The 18,418-nt window shown below is 38.8% G+C and overlaps 1 long non-coding RNA gene across 1 annotated transcript in view; it reads right to left on the reverse strand.

The window, feature by feature from the left end:
* LOC137226455 (uncharacterized) overlaps nucleotides 1-18,418 on the reverse strand; it is an 854,565-nt gene that overhangs the window by 486,670 nt on the left and 349,477 nt on the right. Inside the window, exon 4 of the long non-coding RNA XR_010944357.1 lies at nucleotides 11,335-11,393. This is a non-coding gene — a long non-coding RNA (uncharacterized lncRNA). The remainder of the gene's footprint in view (nucleotides 1-11,334; nucleotides 11,394-18,418) is intronic.

The raw sequence follows: 18,418 nt of genomic DNA on the forward strand, positions 1-18,418 counted from the left end.
CCCTGTGACCTAGAAACCTCACCTGCAACCTTGGCACTGAGTTTAGTGATTTCCAACTTTGTTCCTGGCCCTCTCAGGAACTACAATTGAGGGTGTGGTTGAGAGAGAAATGTTTGGGGGGGATTAAAACTCTCCAGACAAAGTAAAGGACAAAGTAAAATGACAACCATCACAGCTACCAGATAGCTGTATCTCACGTGCTTTATCAAAGCACCATGCTGCCCTTTAGCGCTGTCACTGTTTGAAACTGTCCCCTCTGAGCTTTCCTCACAAGATCAAGTACAAGCAAATACTTGACTTCCCTTTGGGGCTGCTACCTGTGCCTCTGAAGTGGAAACATCAGCTTACTCTCTGCCAACTCATAGGGTACGCTCGGTTCAACATTCACTCTGGCAGACATTGACCAAACTCATTATCTATTGAAGAAAAAGACAGTGTTATTCTTTGTAATATTGGAAACACAACTGTAAAGGGGAGATGGTAAGTGACTGCCATAAAACAATGGTTACCTACTGCTCCATTCCTTCCCCAAGTGAGCCCACAGCTGCTGCTGGCCCAGTGACTCTTGGGAGTGGCCAAGCATTTCCCACGACTGCCTGCTGAACTGGAACATCCATGCCCTGGAGATGACTGTGATTTCTGCATCCTGTACCTTCCCCTGAAGTTCCCAAATCTGCACTAGCAGTTATCGATCTAGGGCCTTCCTGACTTACTGAATGGAAGAGCTACAAGAGTCCTGTCTCCTGTATCTGTGAGTTTAGCGGCAACACAATTCATCACATTTAACAAGAAATGGCCATTTTGATATTTGTCTTTATTTCCAACATTTTTCTGTCTTCCAATAATTGCTAAGATGTGTTTAATATGTATGAGGGACACTTTTAAGAGCTTTACATTGGTTAATTAAATAATTTAATCCTCAAAACAACCCTAAGAGAAATATACTACTATTATCCACATTTTATAAATGAGCAAATCGAGGCACAGAGAGGCTAGGGAATTTGCCTAAGAGCAGATATATAGTAAGCGTCACCTCGCTCTTGAGTCTGGGGTCTGAACTGCCACGTGATGGTGTTTCATTTCCCGATTTCTCTGCCCACTGGTTCTTCCTCTGCCTGTATTTCCATCTGGACCAGGGCACTCAAAATTTCTAGGTTCCCCAGACATCTTATAAAGCCTCATGTACTGAAAAATAAACTAATTAAACCACTTATCTTGAAATTAAAAGCTTTGAAATTTTATTTTATTGTATTTGAAAACCTAAAAAAGTGACTAAAAGCTGGGCTTAGTAATTATAGTATTTTCCCCTAGAATGCTTAGGTGGTATACTCCCAAAGCCAAGCACTTTTTTGAGAATTGATATATTTTATAAACCATCTTTTACCTCAGAGTCCTAAGAAAATGGGAGAAGGCACATCTAACCTTGAAATCCCTGCTGACCTTCTTAGCTCCTTGTAAGAAACGGTCTAGTTCTGTGCACACGCACCTTTTCTTTCAATAGCTATTGAAGTTGTCACTTGATGAGGGATTGAGAAGGCTTGTGAATAAAGCAGAAAGGACACTTGCACTAATTCCATCTCCAGACTGTGACATTCTATCTCAGATGAAATAATGCAACAAATTATGTGTTGATTTTTAGAAAAGGTTTAATGGAAGCTCTGGCACTTAAATGAATCTACAGCTTTTTTCCACCATTAAAGGGATGTTTCAATTAACGTCTTACTCTGCTACATTTTGGTCGAGCATTTTCCTCTTTCCTTTTACTCCCCTGGGGCTAGGAGCCCAGCACTGCTCTGGGTACCAAAAGTACAGAAAGAGTGCCTATGGCATTGTCCCTGTTCTCCAGGATTTCAATTGGTTTCTACAGCAATTTCAGCTTGCTGAGACACATGGCTTCCAGGGGCAGCTTCACGTTCATATTTTAGCCTGCCAACTTCCCAAGCTCGAATTTTAAGTCACATTAATTGTTCCATTGTCCTCTCTAGCTGTCATCCCAATGGCCTCGGAAACAATACCTACATCTTACCCTAACTGGTGATCAAAAACTGTTGAGTAAATGAACAAAGCAGTGGAGACTATCAATCCAAAGGAAATGCTCGTTAAATGCTGACAGGGAAACCATTAATACTTGAATAGTTGCAGGGAGTATAATCAGACTCCTGATTAATTCAAAACTGTGTTCTGCGGGCAGACTATACAATCCTGAACAAAATGGGGCTTTTCCCAATCTGGCTTGATCCCTATGAGGTAAGGATTTAAAGGGGATATAGGACCTATAAATAGTCCCTCTGCTGCAAGGATCAATAGTTGAGAAATTTAAGCAGACGGTAAGTAGCTCAGCTGGTTCATTTCTCTGTTGTTCTTGCAATAAAGACTTGGCTGACTGCCTTTAAAAAAATTTTTTAGGGCTTTGTTGCATTCAATTTGACATGAAACTGTAGTTTTTACCTAAGGAAGGTGTGGGATGATTTTTCTTCATTTGTAAAATATAACCACTGTGATAGTTGGTGAATTGTAAACATGCTAATCGTCCCCTAGCTGCATTGCTAGAGGTTTTCCTCACACGTTAAGTCATCTACTGGCTGCAGTTCTAATATCCTTCACTGAAGGTAGGCAACACTAACTATGTAAATACTGCTTTATGGGCACCCCAACGTCCTGATTCCATTGCTATTTGACTGCATTGTGTAGGGAAATAATATAAAAATCTAAGATACCTTTACAGACAGCTAGGTGAGCAAAATACTATTTAAAAAAGGGAAAAAAAACCAGCTATCATGTACTGAGCCCGATCACATAGTAAATGCTCAGTAGGTGTTCAGTTTCATCGTCAACACCATTATTGACTCTGACAGAACTGCGCTAGTACATTATATATTGATACTTTGTGAAAATTACTTTTTACAAATGTGTGAGATAAGTACTATTGTTGGTTCCATTTTTACAGATAAGGAACTGAGTCTAAGAAAGACCAAATGACTTGCTCAAGTTCACTCAGCTGGTTAGCTATCCAAACAAGATGGGAACTCTGGTCTGTCTGATTCCAAAGCTAAACTCTAATGTGGACCAAGCTGCTACTGACATTGAGATGCTGATTAAGCTGTTAGTTTCGCAGATAGCATGGAAAGCCAATTTGCAGTCACTTTGGGGTTAAATAATACATTCAAACCTTACTTGCTTATTGTGGCAGCTCACAATAAGGTAATTATATATATATTATGGTTCTTTTTTTAAAATAAGAATGGGGTCACTTTTTATATTACATCTGTAATTCTTTTTTTTACTTACTATCTCACACACATCCTTTCAAGTTAGCACACACTGATCAACGTATTATTTCTCATAACTTCATCCCATTTCATAGTAGAATAAACCATCTGCATCTGAACATTCCTCTGTTAGAGGGCATCCAGATTGTTTCCAGGTTTTGCTCTCACAAAAAATGCTACTATAAAGAGTCTCTATAATGTGTACACGAGATATATATACAGTAACAGACACACATGTACATATGTGTGATTATATATATATGTGTTTGTATACATACACACACACACACACAAACACACATACACAGATACATTGGAGACTTTATTCCCACTGATAGATTCCAAAAGTAAATGGCTGGCCAAATAGGTATAAACAAGCACAACTTTTTCTAAACTGTTTCATTACATTTTACATCCACCAGCAATGCATGTGAGTGTGTTTCTGCATGTCTTCTCTATATCCAACTTATTACTATTTTTGGTTTTTGACAATCTGATGGTAAAAAAATGATTTCAATATTATTTTATATTTCCTGATTAATCAAGATGTAAAGATATTATAGTTACATTTTACTATTTTCTACTAAATATCATTATATTAGTTGTCCATTTTTCTATCTGGCTGTGCTTTTATTAAGTTGTATAAACTCGTGGTATAATACTGCTAAGGGCTCTGAAGATCTGAGGTTTTACCCTACTTGCAAGGGAAAGATTAATCTGCTGTAGTTTTGTGGATGCTGGCAGAAGACACAAGATGCCTCGGCCAGAGACAAAGGGCACTATTTCTAATATCACAGGAGGCCTCGTGAGTGTCACCATATTTGTGTCAGTTCTCCTGCCTCCCAGTCCCTCAGAGGTGCCCAGATGATGCCTGCACAGTCAGTGGGTTGTGCTACAAGAAAGAGACCCAGGCCATAAGCATGTCTGCCCTTTGCTCTGGAGGGAGACACTATCTGTATCTTCTTAGGCTATCTGCTAGACATACACCTTTGAAAAGATTAGTCCTGAACAAAGGGCAGTTAATGTCTCATTCATAAGATGTACAGAAATGCAAAAGACCCACGGAGAACTGGCTCCTAGCCATTAGGGAAATCAGCCTTTGATCAAATATATTGCATATGTTTTCTCTTAATCACTACTTATAATAGCATTTCTATTTTGTCCTTGTCTGTCCTCCTTCCTATGGTCCTTGGTCTGCTATGTATACTATTCTCATGTTAGATTTAGTATAATAACATTGAAGTGATTTCCCTAATTTTGGATACAAATTACTGCTTTGTCCCTGATCAAAATGAAAACAGATATTGTCTAATTGCCACTTTACGAAAACTGCCATTTTATATGTCCATTATTTCTGTTCTGTTTTTGCCCTGATAAATGAGGAATAAAAGGCATAGAAGGGAAAGCCCATGGGGACTTTTTCCCAATAAAAGTAAAGACTTAAGGTTCCTAACTATTTTCTATCAACTGAATTGCTGCAAATTCAAAGGATTAGCAATATCAGAAGAAGATATAGATGCTGCAGAGAAGAAGATACAGATGCTGGAGCAGATCGATGTTTTGTGGCACTTGAAGCTTCTCTAACTTTGCGGGCGGTAGTGTTTGTAATTTTGTATTTTCATACTTCAAACACAGCATCGCTCTGGCCTGTACACATTTATATGGGTAGTACAAACAATGTCCTGAAATGTCAGCCAAGCTTGTTCAGATTCATGGTAAGTCTGCTCTATCTGATAAAGGATGTAAAAAAGAAGGTTGAAGCCAATCACAATATGAAGTTTTTGCTTTTCTAGGCCATAGTGCTGCTTTATCGTTCAGCTCAATATGCAGCTTTGGCCCCTCATGGAAAACATTCCACAGCCTCTGTCCTTTCTGACCTTAGGTTATGCTGAACTGCAGTTCAAGATGAATGACGTTTTGTGGAGTATATCCACTGAGTGCAAAAATTATCACATCAGATCCAGCAGGATTACTTCAGTACTTGGGGCTGTGGTCCAGGGGAGGGATGGATCCTACAGCGATTCATCCTGTCAGGTGCCTTCCTGTGACCTCTCAAAGGTTTGTAAGGTGAAGTCTGTGCTAAATGGATTTGGAAGGCAAAGAAGGAAAGCAAAGAGTTGCAGAAGTACCACAATATAAGGAGTGACATTTAGAAATGTGCATGAAATGAACTGGGATAAAGTATTTTCAGATAGCCTTCGTTCTTCCTGTTTTATCTTTCTGATTGTTTATATATGTCTCATATATATATTTTTAATATAACAACAACTGCCAGAGCTGCCTCTTTTTCTTTGAGTTGCCCTAGTCACTTGGTTCATGTTTCATAATCAGCTTTAAGAAATAAATAATATTAATTGAGTGCCTAATATGCACATGATAGTCTATAAACAATAGGCACGTTAAAAACTATTACAACACTCCCAAGTCTTACAGAATTTACAGTCTTCTTACAGAAATAAAGCCAGTACACAGATATATCCAGTGCTGGGTAGACTATGCCTAGTGGCATGAGAGAGCAACAGACAGTTATTTGAGTTTAAAGGATAAATTTTTCTTAGAGGGAGTAGCATTTAAGATGATACCTGGGGCTTCCCTGGTGGCGCAGTGGTTGAGAGTCTGCCTGACGATGCAGGGGTTCGTGCCCCGGTCCGGGAAGATCCCACATGCCACAGAGCGGCTGGGCCCGTGAGCTGTGGCCACTGAGCCTGCGCGTCCGGAGCCTGTGCTCCGCAGCGGGAGAGGCCCCAACAGTGAGAGGCCCGGGTACCGCAAAAAAAAAAAAAAAAAAAGATGATACCTGAACGATGAGGTTGCCTACCAAGTAGACACAGAGAAAGTGTTCCAGGCAGATGAACGGGCAAACCCTGGGGAGCAGAAAATTGCAAGGAACAGGAAATAGTCCAGCTTTAGTTGGAAGATATACTAAAATTAAAGAGATTGAGCAAGAAAAGTGGTGGCACTGCATCACTGAGATCTTTGCACTCCTGCCAAGTGTAAAAACACTAAGGCGGTACAGTCAATGGGGAGCCATTTTCTGCAGGGGAACAGACTGAACACAGAAGTAATTTTGGAAAGTTAAACTGAAAGAAGTATGTAGAATAGGGGAAAGAGATAGGAAAGTACTTGGAGGCCAGGTTAAGACCTCAACAGAGTACACAAGTCATTGTATTGGGTATGGAGGTGAAAAGGCCATTTGTAGATCTCCTTACAGAGATTTAATGCCATGACAGGAAAGGGAGGGGCAGGGAGAAAGAGGATGACAATTTTCCGGGAATCTTGCAGCTCTGAGATCCTAAAGGGCAACTTTTTATTTGTACGATGTTACCATGTTGACTATGCATTTTCTCTCTCTTTTCTTTGCCACATTATATATACCACTGCCCTAATGCTCTCTTTCTCCCTCCTTCTTCTGTGACTTCACCTGTCAGGTGCACCTGCCATCTTACTTAGCTTTGTTAGTGGCAAGGTGGATTAAAGCCCCTTAACAACATAGACACTGTACAATTTCACCAAAGAAAAAGAAAGTCAATTATTCTTAAGGGGTACATGACTTCCTTGAGATTTCATGCTAAGGAAGTAAAAGTGATAAAAACATGCAAACATAAATACCACCAGCTACCTCCATGTGTACAAAAACAGAGCACCAAGGGATAGCTCCCCGGGGAGCAGGGAAACAACACAAATGTGGAGAGAATGATGAGGTGGCTGATGTCAGGTGGTGATGTTGTGCAAAACCTTCATGACCAAAAGGAGTCAAAGGGCTGCAGAATTACTATGAGGTTGGGAAGGTAGCAGGATATTAAAGACGGACGCATTGATAGGGGGCATGGTTTACTAAGGAGTTTCACATCAACTCTGAATTTCTTGGTCCTGTTTTCACCTCCATCTTGCTTTCATCATCATAGTCATTCTCACATGGAAGTGACAGATTCAACAGGAAAGATAATCTAATGTTATAAAATATTATACAACATCGTATCCCTTTGAAGTACACCTTTCCATGCATTTTCGTACCTCTCAGTTCTGTAAGGCAGAATCATGCAATCTTGATTTTGCCTAAAAACTATCAACAGATTCAATTATAATTAGAGACAGTATATGAGTGAAGGGTTCACAAAAATTTATTTGTGTGCCATAGAAGTACACACTGAGAAGTATGTCTGGAATCATTTGGAAATGACTTAACATTTTGCCACTCAAACTGGCAGATTTGTTCAAACTTTCACTGTGCCCTTATGTGGTGGGAATAACCGCTTTAGGCTAGGAACTAGGATTCTAGGAGGGCTCCCTACATTACTGAGTTTGTGATATTCTGCAGAGCTGTTTTGAATATCTAGTGAAGCAAAGTAAATGAAAATTTCCATCAACTGTAAAGGCGCATATAAATGAAAGCTCTTGTACTATTATTACTAAAGATTCCATCATTTCCTATAGCACTCAAATCCCAGTTTGGTGGAACGCTGGAGAAGGCTGTCAGGAGTGGCTGTTTTTAGAAAATGCCTGAAGCATCCAGATCTTCTCTAGGACCTGGCTACTGTTTACCAGCAGCACATGACTATTCAGGGGCCAGCAGGCAGTTTTCCTTCACAAGAAACTAAGTCAGAAAACTGTTAGAAAATGTATCCAAAGGACATACCCAGGTTTTATCTGACCTAAAGCCTATAGTTTAGAGACCTTTTTTAGAAAAAAATATAAGTCATAAGTATATACTTTGGAAACAATGAACATGCACTTAGAATGAGGAAAGAAATCACAAATTTTAAAAGGCTGCTGAATGGCTCAAACATACAAATTCCAGGAAAATAATAAAAATTTAATAAATGCCTGACACACATCTCAACTTCTTTTGTAAAATTTTTGGCTCATACTTTCATTACCTTGTCACGTAACCATAATTTTGTGACACCATTTTCCGTAGAGAAAGCATAATGACAATTTAGGCTTTTCTCGAATATAGTTGATTGAAAACTATTTTTTACTATTGATAATTGAAATGTATAAAACATGGTTCTTCACACGTAGATGTACTCCTTTTGCTACTTCAGGTTTGTGCTTTCATACTAGGAATTCTAATAAATTTCATGGTCTCTTTAAAATATTATATGCATAGTACATTTGTAATTATGGGTATACATTATTGAGAACATTTCTGACAGGAGAGAACTTCTGTTTAGACCCGATGTCAGTAAGAACTGTGTCCTGTGCTTACAATTTCACACATCAGCTTTTTGGAAGGATTTACCACAGATAACTTCTGGCTCTGTACACTTCCACCCTTGTTTCCCTTGTCTGCCCACATATATCCCTTGATGGGTTCTGTGGGACCTGTTCACACTGAGATACAACCTCCAGCCCTACACACTTCTGACATGACACCAGGTGAGTTGGCACCGTCGGCAACTTACAGAAGCAAGTCTTACTTTGATTCACAGATGTGACAGCATATCTCTTAAATATATCTCATAAACTACAAACAACAGAAATACGTCTACCCAAACTAAATGTATCCCTGACTCTACTTTCCTTACCTACATCTCCAAAATTCCTGTAGCCACACAAACACTGTCATAAAGGAGGGGATAGAATTAGGATCCTAGTGGAAGGAGAGCATTCTTCATGGGGAGTAGTCAAAATACCTTTCTTTGCAAATATTTTAAAACCATACGCCATACGAACACACTGCTAAGGTCATCTCTGGTCCTTGGAAGCGGCCCAAGCAAATGAGGAGTCTGAAGCTTAAGCTCAATTAGCCTCATAGTAAGTCTGCCTCTGAATCAATGATGTATGAAACCAAGGAACAAATATCGACTTCATCCGCCTTTTCTATGTGTATCGCAGGAGAATAATGTCAAGTGTAGATTAGTGATAATCAAATTATACTTCTTCGAGCTTGAACAAGGATTAGGATGTGAGGTCAAACAGATACAAAAGAAAAGGAAGTTTAACCAGGAAAATAGGATGACAGAGTTGAAATTTAATGGAGCTGCAGGGAGTATCAGATGAAAGAGATGGGAATAAGATGACAAGAATCAGAGTTCAGGATCAGTAAGTGAAACCACAGAAGCAGTTATACCCAGAGATGCCTTCTCCATTGAGCACTGGTTTTCTGATAACACCTGGACACAGCCAAACACATCCAATGTAAGAACCTGTTCCATCCAGGAATATGAAAGGGGAGGCATGCTGGTGTTAGTCTAAGTGGTTAAACAGTGACATACATCTCTAATCACTCTGGTTTGGTTGACACTCCAGTGGCTTTACGAGGAGTTTCTTTCAAATGAGTTACTCTGTGAATGAGTAACCCAGCTGAGGAGATGCTGTGTCATTAGTGCTTGAATGGGACTATTAGTAATGGCACTGACTTATGTTAAGAATTTGTAAACATTTTCTTTTAGGACTATCAGGTTTTTTTGAGCTTGGGAATTTACAGTCACTTGGGAGGGAGGAACTATCAGAGAGAATTTTTTTATTACCAAAAAATAAACAATCTCCCCTGAACACCCCTCCCCTCAAAAAAGCACCTCACATTTCCAGAAAAACATCACCATACTCCTTGAGTTTAACGTCAAATCTGGGAAGGGGATACCAGTAGTGAAGTTTAGATTAGAGGCTCAACGCTTACTGTGGGTAGTCTTAACTGCTATTCTCCTTGAAATATCTTTCCTGGAAAACCTACAAAGATTCACAGGATTCAGGTAGGAGCCAGACAACAAACTGAACTATACCCTCCAAAACAAGGTTGCCCAAAGGGTGATCCTAGGTCCACCTGTAGTGGAATTCCTAAGGGTGCTTGTTTAAAATGTAGAATCACCAGCTCACGAAGAGACTTAAGGAAATGGAAACTCTGCGCGTGGGTCTCACAAATACGTGTGGCTGACAAGCATCCCAGCGAATTGTTATAACCACGGCACTAACTCCTGAAAAGTGGTAAAGGCTGCCATCAAGAAGTAGGGATGGATTGAACGAAGGGTCCTTAGCCACCATCAAAACAGTTCCAGGAATTGCCTCAAGTTACAAGGCCAGAGTCACAGAGAATTTCAAACTAAGGACACTCATACATTTGAATCCTCTCTTCCCTCCTCCCAGAGTTATCCTTACTGAAGATGAATGCTTTACTCATTAGAACGCCAATTTAACTTTGCTGTTTCCTATTACTGCTCCCTTGCCTTTTATTCTTTGCTTCTTTTGCCTGATGCAACTTCATTTTGAGTGTTCCCATGACCCTCCTGTTCTTTCTGGACTCACAGGATTGAATGGAATCTCAAATCCAACCAATGCTTTGTGATATTCTCTCCCTCTGTGATATTCCTAAAATGCTACCATGTGATTCTGGCTTGACTGACAATTGAAAGGGAACTCTGGGGCCACTTGTTCCATTTTTAGACACTGCTAATCATCAGAACCATGATCTTTATCACAAATCAAACTATGTCTCGCTATAATTAGCACCACTGGTCATAGGTCTGCCTTCTGGAAATATACTCCTGGCAATTGAGTTCCTCTTCCACATGACAGCTTTGGCTACATTCTCACTGACGAGTATTTAGCTTTGAATGTTTTCTAACGTATCCAGGATGAAGGTATTCTGTGAATGTGAAATGGGAATTAATCGTCTCAATTGCCATCCCTGTGATTATACCTTCACAGCCATGCCCTCATTAGATAAAAACTCCAACAAAACTGTCCTCAGAAGAATAAACTGTTTCTAGAATAAATCATCCAAAAGCCTCGGGAGACTTTTTTTGTTTGCGTTGTTTCAGTAGTCGTTCTCAAACCAGGGCAATTTTCTCCCTCATCCCCACCCTGAGTGCAGGGAACATTTGGCAATGTCTAGAGACATTGATAGTTGTCACACTTGAGAGAGGGGTGCCACTGCCATTTGTGGACAGATGCCAAACATATAAATATCCTACAATGCCCAGAACAGCTCCTTACCTTCCCCTTCCATCCCTACACCAAAAAATTATCCATACTAAAATGTCAAGCGTTGAGGTTAAGAAACATTTGTTAGAGAATCTCAAAGTCAACGTAGAAAAACGTGTACAATGTTTGACTTGCTACTCACTCTTTCTTGAGATTCCTTTCAAAACAGGCGAACTTTTCACACGCCGTGTCATCTTTCACCTGGAAAAGAGTTAAAATATATTTTTACAACTTAGGACTATCATTGCCAATGTTATCAGCCACTCAGACATTGATCTTAGTGGAAAAGTGGAAAATTCTGGCTATTTGGACATATTTCATTGGATGTTTTGCCTATATATAGTCTCTCTAACTGGCCTCAATCATTCACCCTCAACTTCTAAAACAAAACAAATGTCAGCACATGAGAGTCTGGCTTTAAGATATTCAAAATCAGCCTTCTATAAACACTATCTTTAACTCTACTCCAATAAAATAAACATAAATATGTTTAAATCACCTATTATGTAAAGAGGAAGCCAAAAGTAGTTTTTAAACATTAATGCATTTGCATTTTACAATCATTCATGAGGTATTTAATGTGTGCCGGGTACCGGGTCAGATGCTAATGATATAAAGACAGCGAATATGATGCCTAACTTTGACAAAAAGTCTGCTGAGGGAGACACAAATATAAAGTGTTTTCTCAGAGCTGATGACCTTCTTGTTCCATTTAAAACATGAAAGAATCAGAAGAGCCCTTCTTCATCCTCGACCACCGAAAATCTTCCAACCCACCAGCACCTGTAACCCTGTATGCTTTGCCTCAACACTGACTCAATGGATTCACTGTCCATGTTCTACATGGACCAACCTTTCTCACACACTGGGCCCCCATCTCTGCCTAGTCAAAGACTTTTCTCAGGCAATCATCTCCTTTCTCTTCTCCCTCATCACATCATCATTTCCTCCTCATTTCTGTATCACTGACATCATCATAAAAGCATGCTATACTATTGATCAGTTAGCCCTAGTTTCATCTCTCTACCCTCACTCCTTTCTGCTCTCCCATCACCCTCTTAGCTCAAACTTGCAGCATCATTTGATACAGCTCATCACCCCCTCATCTTTTAAATCCTTTTTTTTTTAACTTGGAATTTGGTACACCATATTCTCCTAATTTTTTTCTTACCCATGTGGTTGCTACTTCTCAGTCTTCTCAGCTGTAGCTGCATCTCCCCAACCCTGAAATGCTATAGCACCCCTTACTCTTAGATGACCCTATCCACCCCAACAGCCCGTCAACACATTCTATATGCTGATGATGCCCAGACTTCTATTTCCAGAATGAACCTTTCCTCTGAATAGTCATACTTTGTTCTAGGATGTCTAATGGGCACTTCAATCCTTGCAAATCCAAAACTGAGCCCTTGATTCTCACCCCTACCCCTTGCCAAACATGTTTTTCTCTACAGGTTCTTATCATAGCAGTTACTGCCATAAAGCATCCCAGGTCAAAAATCTGGTGTCACACTTGATTCTTCCTTATTTCTCATAACTTTTCTTCCAGTCCATCAAATGAATCCCGATAGAATTACATTTGAATAATATCCTGCCCCAACCTAATCCAAGCCATCTCTGTCTCTCTCCTGGATTCATCACCTGGTGCCCCAAGAAGTCTTCGGCTTCTGCTCTGGTAACTCGACAGCCAGTTCTTCCCACAGTAGCCAGAGTAAATATTCTTAAATGGAAATTATGTCACATCACCCAGCTCCTGCACACCATGTGGTAGTCTTCCAACACTCAGAATTAAATCCTAAATCTTTATTGCAGCCTATTAGATCCTACCTTATCGGGCTCAAGATAAATTCTCACTCCCATTTCCTGTCATTTTTCTCCTTGCTCATGACACTTTGATGGCCTTTTTGCAAGTCTCAAACACTCTTCTACCTCAGAATCTTTATAATCACTGTAACTACTTCCTGAAACAATCTTCCCCCAGGAAATCACAAGGCTCGTCCCCTTACTACATTCATGTTCTGCCCAAATATCATTTCCTAAGAGACAAGCCTCTCAATAACAACTCTTCTCTAGCCATGTACCTTGCTATAATTTTCTTTCTAGCATTTATTACTACTTGATTTTATATTCTAATTTGTTTGTGTATTTCCTGTTTATTCCACTATTATATTAATGCCATAACCACAGGATTTTTGTTTTGTTCTCAGCTCTATCCCCAGTGTCAAGTACTGTGCTTGGAGTATCATGGGTGCTCAAATATTTACTTGACTACTGAATGAACTAGTCTCCATATTAAGCCGGATACCACCTAGAACATACAATCTTAACTTTTGTAATTACTCGTTTCACTTATTTACTGACCTTATACTTTTGGAAGCAGTATACTATCCCTATGTTGTTTATAGTTAACTGAAAATAAGCATTTATTTGTAATACCTCCTGTATTTGGGCACATCTTACCCTGAGGTGGGATCAAACAACATACGACAGAGTGAATACAGTAACCACAGCACATCAATTAAATACAAATAAATGATTAAAATAATTACCAATACATCACATTATTTAAAATAATCTAATTTTTAATATTTTCAGTAATTAGCCAAAACATGTTTACAAGAGTTTGTGTATTTTGGGGATGAAATAGGATGACACCAATATGCCATCTTAGAGATTGGAACAATCTGAGCTCTTCAAAGAGAATTGCAGTATATCTAATGGCCTTAAACAACATTTGATACAAGAAGCACTATCTCTGTCTCTTCTGAATTAGGTTTTGATGTGTTCCCTGACATCTAGGATTTGAAGTTCAACAAGCTGACAACACTGGAACTTTACTTTCTCAATAGCAAATGGAAATATATATTTGAAAATCATCCTAATAACTGTGCAACATTAAATAAAAAAGTCTGAATAACAGTAGCAAATCATAACAGGCAGAGATAAACAGACTGATGTTCCCACTGTTCCTAAGTAGACTCAGATTAATTGTCAAACTTCCAGAAACACTAAAACTGGGGAGTGAAGAGCTGCTTGCTTCACTCTTGATGAAAATAAAGATTCTGACACTTCTTATTTGGCATTTGAAAGGTAAATAAACATACTTAATGCAGTACTAAAGCACTGGATGGGGCGGAAGAGGAAGGTGGTTTCTAGATTTTGCTCACCCACTGAGTAGTTGTAAGGCCTTGAGCCTCAATTTCCTCATTTTTATCATTAATTAATAATGGGGGGGGAGTGAGACAAAATAGTTCTACTTTGCGTCTTCTACTTGGGACCAATTTGTAATATAAACCACAAAGCCATTTACTGGCCGTTGAAGAGCTGAGATTTGAATTTGTATCTGTCAGGATAGGCAAGCTTATGCTGAGATAACAACCAACCTCCAAGTCACAAGTGGGGTAAGACAATAAAAGTCTATTTCTGACTCATACTACATGTCAGCAGGCATGGTGTGCTCCTGATGATCACTCAGAGACCCAGTTAAAGGAGTCGCCATCTTGACAGTTTCCACAATCACTGAGGCAGGAAGAAGGGAACATGATGCTTAAAGCTTCTGATCAGGAGTAGCACACATCACTTCTCCTGACGTTTCATTGGTCAAAGTCACATAGATGCACTTGGCTTCAAATGGAGTGGGGAAGGAAAAGCAGGATATTTGGGGGTAGCTCTAATGACTACCACAGAAACCAGTCTGGGTTAAGAGACCATATTGTTTATTTGTATGTTAGAGGCAAGCTTGTTAGTAGTCCCTGGTATACAAAAGATCAGCAGTGCCTGTTTCTCTAGAAAGCTTAATGGGGAAAATAAAGGAAAACAGATACAAACAAACAGATTATACTGAATGTAAAATCATTTTTGTGCCTTCTACTTAGACACATGATATAAAATACATTCGTGACATAAAATTGTTTCATAAAATCAATGAGAACAATAGGAAAAAACCCTCAAAATTAACCAATGGTATGCAATAATCCAAGGGTATGAAAAAACCCTCAAAATCAACTCCTTCAAAACTATGAAAATTAACCAATGGTCTGCAATAATCCAAGGAGCATTTATTCAATAAAATTGGCTGAATCTTGGTAAAGAGCAGTGAGCTCTGTGGTGTTTTTAACTTGCCTTATTCCCATCTGCTCTTACCACCTTTGTGATATCCTTGAAAACCCACAGCCTTGCAATCTACTGTGAAAACCATCAGCTTAGCAGCCACTTGGTAGAGCAGAATGGATTTGGAGCTCTCCACAAAGTCGGAGAATTACTGTTAGTTAATCTGTCTGACAGCTCCCTGAAAACCACCACTCACAGGACTTGTATTTATTTGACCTGATTCAGAACTTGCTCAATGAGAACAGCCCTTTCTTTGGGGGTATTTGTCTAAAATGATTAGGGGCAATTGTTTAAGATTTGTCTAAAATGATTAGGGGCAATTGCAGCGAGGCAGTGATAACAGTTGCGGCAAACAAGAGGCTCACCAGAAAATATAAAAGGAAATGCTAGAAATTAGATGTCCATATGGGGTTCTAATATATTCCTGGAAAAGAAGGCCACCCACATGTGCAGGGCTGCACTCAGGAAAGACTGTACTCAGGGCTGTGCAAGTGCTGAAGAAAGCCTCAAAAAAGTCCTAAGCTCTCACCTACAGCTCTGCGTAACTGGGAAGTGAAGGCTAAGACATAGTGCAAATTGCCAGAGCACTGAAGGTGTGTCCCAATATGCACATAAATCCCCTTAGAAGAGACTAGGAGAATTATTGATTCAATATATTTAAGGAAATCTCTATCCCATCATCAGCTGACCACTGAGCTAACTAAACAGAGACATCAGGGGCTATACATGACAAAGAGTACTGAATAAGTTCAGGACAAACAGAAAAACAATAAACCCTTATGAAGACAGCAGGGGTGGGTGGGATGTGATTTCCAGAGTAACCACATATTATTAAAGATGTCCAGTTTTCAACAAAAAAATCATGAGATATGAAATGAAACAGTAAAGTATGTCCCATAGGCAGGAGCAGTTAATAGAAACTGTCCCTAAGGAAGCCCAGATGTCAGACTTAATAGAAAAAGACATTAAACCATTTATTATATGTTGAAAGAACAAAAGGGAACTATGTCTAAAAAATGAATGGAAATGAGAGAAATATGTCTCACCAAATAGAAAACAAAAAAGAGATGTAATTTTTTCTTTTAAAAAACAGGATGAAATAGAAATACTGGAGTTGAAAAGTCAAACAACTTAAATGAAAAAATGTACTAGAGAGTATCAAGAGCAGATATGAGCTAGCCAAAGGAAAAATCAGCAAACCTGAAAGATAGGTCAATTAAGAATATCTAGTCTGAGGTACAGAAAATAAAGAATGAAGAAAAATGAGCAGAGACTCAGACTTGTGGGATAACATGTACAAAATGAGAGTTCTGAAGGAGCAGAGACAGGGAAAGGGGCAGAAAGAATATTTGAAGAAATAGTGGCATAAAACTCCTGAAACTTGATAAAAATATTCACCTACATATCCAAGAAGCTCAATAAATTCCAAGTAGGATAAACTCAAAGAGATCCACACCTACACACATCACAGTAAACATTCTGAAAGCCTAAGACAAAGAGAAAATCTTGAGGGTAGCAAGAAAGACATGACCAATCAGGTATAAGGGACCCTCAATAAAATTAAGAGATGATTTCTCATCTTCAACTATGGAATCCAAAAGGCAGTGGGATGACATTTTCAAAGTGCTGACATCAAGAATTCCACATCCAGCAAAACTATTCTTCAAGAATGAAGAAGTTAAGATATTCATGGATAAACAAAAACAGAGAATTAATTGCTAGCAGATGTGTCCCACAAAAATGAACACAAGGAGTCTTTCAGACTGAAATAAAAGGACACTAGCAAGAAATCTGAATCCACAAGAAGAAATAAGAGAAAAAGTTAACTATAGAGGTTCAAATAAAAGTGAGACCAAGTGTATCTTTGTTTCTTACTCTTTTCTTCTTTTATCTTATTTAACAACAGTTGAATAAAGCAATAATTATAAAACTGTGTTGATGCTTGTAATGCACAAATAGGTAATGTATAAAAACTTGTAATGTATAAAGGTTACAATAATAGTACAAATGAGGGAGAAGGAAATGTAGATATACTAAAGTTCCTGCATTCAATTGAAATTAAGTAGTTTTTAACTTGAACTAGATCATTAGAGTTAACATGTTGATTGTAATCCCCAGGGGAACCACTAAGAAAATAACCAAAAATATATTAAAACAAACAAGGGAATGAAAATGATATATTAGAAAATATTTATTTAACACAAAAGAAAAATGGAGGTGCAAAGGAAGAAAAAAGACATATGACATATAAAAAAATCAAAGAGCAAATTAGTAAAGTAGATAAGACACAATTTCCAACTATATGCTGTTTAAAAGAAACACACTTTAGGGCTTCCCTGGTGGTGCAGTGGTTGAGAGTCCACCTGCCAATGCAGGGGACACGGGTTCGAGCCCTGGTCTGGAAGGATCCCACCTGCTGCGGAGCCCGTGCGCCACAACTGCTGAGACTGCACTCTGGAGCCCACGAGCCACAGCTGCTGAACCTGTGTTCTACAACTACTGAAGCCCATGCTCCTGGAGCCTGTGCTCCACAACAAGAGAAGCCACCGCAATGAGAAACCCATGCACCGCAACGAAGAGTAGCCTCCGCTCGCCACAACTAGAGAAAGCCCGTGCACAGCAATGAAGACCTAATGCAGCCAAAGCTAAATAAATAAAAAATAAATTTATAAAAAAAAAAGAAACACACTTTAAGGACACAAATGAAAATTATGGAAATTAAAAGGATGGAAAAAGATACCATGCAAACAGTAAAAGAGGTAACATGGCTATGTTACTATCAAACAAAAGAAACTTAAAGACAAAATTGTTACTACAGAAAAAGGAGAATATTTTATAATAAGAGGGTCAATATAGTAGGAAGGCAAAATTATAACCAATATGCATCTAACAACAGAACCTCAAGATATATGTAACAAAAATGTTTGAACTTAATGAGAGAAACAGACAATTCAACAGGAATAGAGACTTCAAGACTCCAATTTCAATAAGTCTTGTACTACATGATTATAACAGAAAAAATAAGGAATAGAAAACTTGAACAACACTACAAATCAACTAAACTTAACAGATAATCTATGTAATACTCCACCCAACAACAGAGTAAACATTCTTCT

Source organism: Pseudorca crassidens, chromosome 6 (genome assembly GCF_039906515.1).
Source record: "Pseudorca crassidens isolate mPseCra1 chromosome 6, mPseCra1.hap1, whole genome shotgun sequence".
Taxonomy (NCBI): Eukaryota; Metazoa; Chordata; class Mammalia; order Artiodactyla; family Delphinidae; genus Pseudorca; species Pseudorca crassidens.